Below are 7,311 nucleotides of genomic sequence, written 5' to 3'. Positions count from 1 at the left end.
GTTCGTTTCACACGGACTGGCACCGTTGCAGTTCTCTCCCAGGGTGCGTCGCGCTCGCTGAGTGTTGCACAGAGAACTGGACTCAAACAAGCACGCCAGAAGCACGCCAAATAGGAGGGGGCACGTTGCAATATTGGTGAAGCCTAGTCATAAAAAGTTTAAACGATTCTGTGCCCAGCGTGACCGCAGATCTGTCTGGTGATTGGTGCGCGTGACATGTCACGTGTGAGATGGATGGTTGATTGTAGAAGGACTCCTTCCAGGCTTGCGCGCGCTCTGTCCGGTAGGTTTTATCAGATCGAAGGCTAGACTGTGGTGTATTCTAGAACTCCATTGCAAGACCAAGGCTAGCTACGGTCACGTGATGTGGTCACGTTGGCATGGTGAGTGAGGAGAGTAAGGAGGAAAATGAGAAAGAGGCGAGGCGTCAAGGGAGCATGGCTTGTGGAGGCTACGCGGCCGACGTCATGCCCTCTCCTACCCTTCTATTCTCCATGCGCCAAATGATATGCCGCCTTTTATGTTGTAGAAAAGGTACCAACCCCAAACCGAAACTAGCGCCTTTCTGTTCGGAGTGATGGGTGGGAATGCGAGAATGCAGTCGATACCAACGTTTATCTACAAACGTTGGTCCTTGCAACCTGCAGTTCATATTTGCGATGACTTTAAGCAACTCTGTTGTCGTAGAGATAGTTACAGACAACGTAAATTTCCGCAACCAGCTGTCTACAAAGCAGCTGGTTGCGATCTCTTTATAACCGCTCACAATGAAGAAAACTGATGATGCTGTCTGTGCAGAAGCTTGATCCGTTAGAGCATGGTATTATGTGTGAACCACTGAAAGGGTACGGCTTAAAACTAGTCTGTTGGAATATCCAGCAAAACTTTTCGTTGGACTTTCGATTTCGATCGTCATTACAAGTGGATCACATATTAGCCTTGGTGAGGGCGTCGAGAACGAAAGCTTTCTCGAAGAAAATACGACGAGTCAAGTTAGCTGACGTAGGTAAATGTTAAACATGATGATGTTGCCCAAGCCTTGGGTAAAGTCACTATGTTTAGCTATCTCTGATGGTTATTAGACAACCACAGGTTTCTGCTGGGGGAATTTTGTCGACAAATGTTCAATTTTTCACACGCACACGGATGGTGATAAATTCATCTCGGGGGCCGCTGATGCGTTTGTTCTGAGCATTTCTTTACACACTGGTATATTTCAGCGTCTGTACGGCAACAGAGTGACTTAAAACCTGCAAATAAAGCACGAATTGTCAATTGCTTCCTTCATGAAGTAGCAGACGCTCACAATTCAAGCTCGCACTTGATTCCGTTGCCCGCGGGATGCGATTTTTATTTGAAAATCTTTTTTTTCCTTTCGGTTCCTCGACACATCGTAGCAGACGAACTTTCGTCGTCTGCTCCCGCTCCTCGCCGACCTCGCTGGAGCGAGGCATGACGGGATTGCATTTTGGCGCACTCCCGATTTTCTCGGTGCAGCGAGTTGGCACGCTGCGAGTTGGCACGCGTCAACGTTGGGCACGCGTGGGCAAGACATAGAGTTATTATTAGGGGTGTCGCGAACCGGCCGCGGTTCGAGTTCGACCAGGTTCGACTTTTTCGAACTTTTAGTGGAAAGTTCGACGAACCTTGTATTGAGGTTCGACTCGTGTGCGCATGCGCGACAGGCTGGCCAGTTGGCTTCGGATTGGATGGTAATGGCTAAGATATGAATTAATTACAGCGCTGATTGGCTATTTCAGTTAATACAGTACTAAAAATTAAGTTATTAACTTCTTCAGTGATTAGAATTAGTTTCTTTTAATTGCAGCTGTTCACAAAATAAAATAACCCTTTGCATAAAAAAAAAATTCTCCAAACCTAGACATGCTTGTATCAAGGGCTGGCCACACTGTCCATAAAGTCGAACCGGTCGAATCTGGTGAAAAGTCGAAGGTTCGTCGAACCGGTTCGACCCAGTCGAACCCCGAAAGTTCGACCAAAAAATCTGGGTCGACAAAAGTTCGCGACACCCCTAGTTATTATGATGTACGCTAGAGGTTCAAGTGGCGCTAGTGTGCTGACGCAAATTGAAGCAGACAGCAACTAGTCAAAAATTGACTTCCGGTAATGCATTTCTATGGGAAAAAGTGAGTGCATTTTCTCCCTGCGCTCGATCATAAGAGCAAATATCCCAAATAATTCGTACGTACTAGGTAGTTTGGAACATTTCTCAGTCAGGCCGACGAAAGAATTGGTCAGTTACGGCGTTTTTCTCTCAAATTCATTGCACTAAAAACGGTGCTAAAACGGACTCCTACGTGTATTTATGTGCACTGTCGGACACTGTTAGCGCGAACGCGGCGTCGGCGATTTCCAGCATGGGGCATGGGGGATTTTTCACATGTGCCCATGCGAAAATCAGTCCACCTCCAGCTGGAATATGGAACTGGAAATGAGGCAGTCCAGCTGGATTCCAGCTGTACCCAACTGGACCCAGCTGGAGTCCAGCTGGACTGCCTCATTTCCAGTTCCATAATCCAGCTGGAGGTGGACTGAATTTCGCCTGGGGTGGCGGGCTGGCAGGCGCTCTGCGTAAGGGTTTTTCACCTATCTGCCTAGCCCCGCACACCACCACGTGTGCCCATTCCAGTATGTGCAAATAAAATAATAATAATTATTATTATTATTATTATTACATGCCAAGCGAACGAAGGACATCTGGAAAATCAAGAGCGACGCAAGAACTACGCAGCAACACCGGATCAGTAACTCGCAGTGCATGTACGATCAAAATAAATTGAAGGCCACGTAATCTATTCCGATTTTAAATAAGTGAGTACCGCTTAATCCTGAGCGAAACTGCGTGTTCTACTTTCAAAATACCAACCGCGCGCTAGACATCTTTGAGAACAAGTGTGCGATAAAAGCTGCCCGGCAAAGAAAACAATACGAAGAGACACCTTTCATATCCCACGGACTTTATTCTCTACGTTGAACGTTTTTATCCGCTCATGCACGACGGGATCATTTTTATATGGTGACAGGACTGGCATATTATCAATATACAAGCGTCACCGTAATGCTGGCGAGCCTTGAACACACTCTATATTCGTTTCGATCGTAATTTTGCTTTGAATCGTCGCTTGTTTTTACACACCTGCTGCGGAACACACGTTTGGGACTGAAATGCAGCGAAGTTAAACATCGCTCACTGATCAAGAAAAATGCGCTAACTAAAGCAATTACACTTTTACAGTGTTAATCAAGGTACATGCTATTCGGTACGACCGAAATAACCAAAGTGTTCCGTGTTATTTTCCGGCGAAGAGACAAAATGAACGCGCGTTTTCCCATAGGAATGCACAGGAGCACCGCAAAAGTAGACTGGTTGCTGTCTGCTTCAATCAGGGGGGTAAAGGTGGGTGAGGAGGAGTGGCAAATCCCGTGCGCCGACACCCGGGGTCCCGAGTGAACGATCGCAAAAGAGAGCGTCAGAACACGAGAGAAAGAAAGCAACGTTGCCATGGTAAACGCGAAGAGTGAAAACTCTCAGCAATATAAACAGTGATAATTTAAGGTTGTAAACTAAATTCTAAGATATTCTAACGTTTATAAAACGCAATAAAGTCATTACGCTGCATTAACTTCCCTTCTGTCGAAATCTCGGAAATCTGGTGGTTGCGCAGTTTCGTATTCCTCAACCGCGTTCAGCCGCGCCCCACCGGCGAAGCCGGGTATATGGTTTAGTTTAGCGTTAACGCGAAGCCGTACATCTGCGCGCTATGCAAAAAGAAAGCTTTGAAAGGAACGCGAATATCTTTCCACCGGTAAGTTCGTGGATTGTTGAAGTTCACGAAACTGCTCTGATGATGTAACCGTGTTTGGGACCCCGAGGGTCTGCCTGCATGATCCGCCGCAGGGGAAAATGGCGGACCTTTTCCTCTATACTTCGTTTCACCTTATGTGCGAGCGAAGGCAAAGCTGGAAGCGCGAGCACGAAAGCTCCGTGCGTTTAGGCTTTGCTCGAGCGCGCGAGCTGGGGAGAAACGCAAAAAGCGCTGGTCTCGCGCTTCTAGCTTTAGCCTCGCTCGCAGATAAGGTGAAACGAAGTATAGAGTTAGTATACGATCTCTATGGCTTCAATTTGCATGGTCAATTTGTGTCACGGAAGTCGCATAGACACTAGCGCCAGTTGAACCTCTAGCGTACATTATAACTCTATGGGGCAAGAGTGCCGTGAAAAGAACCCGTTATGCGTACTTACGTAATATTTACATAAAATGCCCTAAATTATCGAATGTGTATTAAAATATTAACATAATTTGAGATAATTTTATTTATAAAAGAGGAATAATCAGGTGCAGGTTTACTACTGACGTCACAAAACTTTTCATCAAACGATCAAACCTTCGAACAAGGGAACGCGACGACATTTATCATTCATGATTTTAGCAAATTTAGCGCCTCCCTGCAAATGTACATGGGTAGCGAAGCTTCGGCCAAAAAGCGGTTCAAAACAAATCGCCAGCGACATCGACCTGGAGGGTCACGTGAAGGACGCGATTGAAGCGCGACTAGGAGAGGTGGGGACAAACATTATTAAAATTAATTAGTTTGTGACTAGAAGTATAATTATTAGTATTTTTTAAAGAAGCTAGATATAATTATTATATAATATCAATCATATTTAACGCGCTACAAAATTCAAAACTGTCTTTGTTTTTGCTAATATTATGCACACTTCTTATTAGCGTCCTCTGTACGCCACTAGCAAAAAGGCCGACTAGCAATAGCGATATTTGCAGTTCTCTGTTCTCTGTAGACCTCGTGGCGCGCGGAAAGGCAGGCTGCTGATGTCCGTCTGCTTGCTTGTGTTTGGGCCTCCACGTGCTCTTCGCTTTTAACTGTTTTAGCGGCAGTTAACACCGTTTGGGGAGTTTTGTTGTTTCCTCGGGCGTGATTAGCCCAGTTACCTGCGCGGGAACTCGGCTGTCGTGCGCTTGGATCTTGGACGCTATTGCGCCGAACGGGCTCAACGTCTTTTGCGACGATGAGCACAGCGCGATACACAAAGAAACGGTGCTCCGTGGAAATGTGTGAAAGCGACACCCGCACGGCCGGCATCTCGCTGCACCGGTTTCCCTCGACTCTCGAAGGTGAGACTTCGCTACTGTCAGTGACATGCCTGCTGTGTGATGTATGTCCTCTTGTTCGGTCTTCTCTTAACTCTTGTTTGTTTTACCTAAAACTATTAGGGATGTCTGGATGTGCACAAGAAACTATACCTGAAGGCGTAATATGTTATACTAGGAATGCTTTAACTTCGAAATCACTCAGACTTCGCAGCGCTGTGTGCTGTCATTATAAAAGAGCCCACAATATTCAAATTTACCTGTACCGGCCTGACTCTGAGGAGCCTAGTGTCGTGATCATCGGCGTGGTTATCAGTGGTAGAACACAGATATATAATAGGGCATCTGTGCGTAAGACTCGTCTTTTTACTCTTCATGATGCACACAGAGCGTTGATGTCATGCATTTGTTAATGTCCTTGCTCTGATTTGCTTTGGTTTATGGACATTTTGGCTATTTTTGTTTGTGAGTATTCACGGCACCCTCAGAGCACCATGCCTTATCTGCAGGCGCGAAGCCTGGGTTCGGTTCTGCAACAACTGAAGTCTACAGGGGAAGACTCCATGGCAGCTACGAGGCAGGGTAGTTTGCTCCTTACATTTCGAGGCGTCAGCTTTCCTGGGCCCTGGACACCTCCGTCGCAATGCGTTGCCAAGTTTGCTTCCCACAAAAAGTAAGCAGACCAATAAACCTTCCGTGCACTTTATGACTAAGCATGGTTAACCCGCTCTTAAAAAAATAGTTACCACATGGGGTTGAAACATTGCTTTTGTGGGCTCATAACATTTTTATATTATTTGCAGAGACAACACATGGCGACATTTCCAGGCAAAGCTCTCCAGGTTCAGCAGTTTGCATGGTGAGCTTTTTCACTTTAACCAACATAAAGTGGCAGCAACTGCCAGCACCACTGCATTACCTCATGGTCTTCATGACTTGAGCATTTTGCAAAAGAACTAGGTGAGATTAGCTGAGAAAAGCTGGTAGAACATGGGCAGAGGTACTGCTAGAAGTTCATTTTTGGCCCGTTTATAATGACATGTTTTACTTGAGGTGACATAATCAACGTCAATATCTGTCCACAGAGCATCTTTTGCCCTGCCGACACCCAGTCTTCCATAATAAAGCTGCCCATGAAAGAAAGTGATTTACATTTTGTGTTAAAATAGGCGAATTCACCACAACCTTGCAGAGGTGAATTGGACACCCTCGTCGAGCTACTCATGCTTCGGCAGTCTAGACTCACGGAGCTTCTGTAGTCACCCTGACGACCAGTCTTCCGAAATGAAACATTTGTAAAAACAAGGTGATTTTCTTTGTCGTGTGTTAGAACAGACTCATAGGAAGCAACTCAACTACTATTCCATGGCCAACTTCACGCTAAATTTGCAGAGAGGATTTCGCCAGCCTCATCGAGCTGCACGTACCCTGGCCACTCAGACTGGTGGAGTTCCTGTAGTCACCCTGACGACCAGTCTTCTGGATTAAACCTGTCATGAACGAAGGTGAATATACTTTTTATGCGTTCAAATAGAGGAATAAGCGAGGACTTCAACCTCTTCTCCTTTGCTAAGTTTAGATTAAATTTGCAGAGCGGATTTCTGTGGCGTCATTAGACCACACATACTCGTGCACCTTACTAGAGAACAGTCGACTAGGGGCCCATAATAAGTGGTGGCCGAATATTGCTTGTGCTATCTTTTTATTCCCTTTTCTTTGTGAGCTTGCTTTCTTAAGTGGTAGAAACAGCGAAACTTGACGAAGGACAGGAAACAAGGAGTATACAGACAGGCGCTGTAAAAGCACACAAAGAGGCACTGTTTCTGCCAGCTTAAATGAACGACCAACTCGCCCAACTTTCCACTCTGTTGAACTTGCTTTTTCACTTGCAGTTTTTGCAAAAGCCTTTCTTTCTTTCTTTCTTTTTTTGCGGTTGATCACAGCTACGCTCTACGTCAAAATGCTGCTCCTGCTCAAGAGTCCAGCGGGGACGTGGCTGACATGGAGATTTTGGTTTCTTCACCGTTGCCTAGACTCTCCCTGGCTGTGCTGCTGGGCCTTCTCACAAATGTAAGTACTTCCTATGATGCAAACTTTTTTTCTTTTGCAGTATTTTTTTGTGAAGTTATAAAAGGTCAGGCCGCAAAAATAAAAATCCAAGGCACGAAAAACACCAGGG

General features: G+C 45.8%; 1 long non-coding RNA gene across 1 annotated transcript; it reads left to right on the top strand.

The window, feature by feature from the left end:
- The first annotated feature begins 5,068 nt into the window (after nt 1-5,068).
- Nucleotides 5,069-5,972, top strand: LOC121834456. Its single transcript, XR_006077228.1, has 3 exons — nt 5,069-5,156; nt 5,642-5,805; nt 5,936-5,972. It is a non-coding gene; the product is annotated as an uncharacterized LOC121834456 (long non-coding RNA).
- Nucleotides 5,973-7,311: the final 1,339 nt, after the last annotated feature.

This window comes from Ixodes scapularis, unplaced genomic scaffold (assembly GCF_016920785.2).
Source record: "Ixodes scapularis isolate PalLabHiFi unplaced genomic scaffold, ASM1692078v2 ptg001185l_1__unscaffolded, whole genome shotgun sequence".
Taxonomy (NCBI): domain Eukaryota; kingdom Metazoa; phylum Arthropoda; class Arachnida; order Ixodida; family Ixodidae; genus Ixodes; species Ixodes scapularis.
Note: the sequence above shows the minus strand (reverse complement) of the source record. Positions and strands in the feature narration are given on the sequence as shown.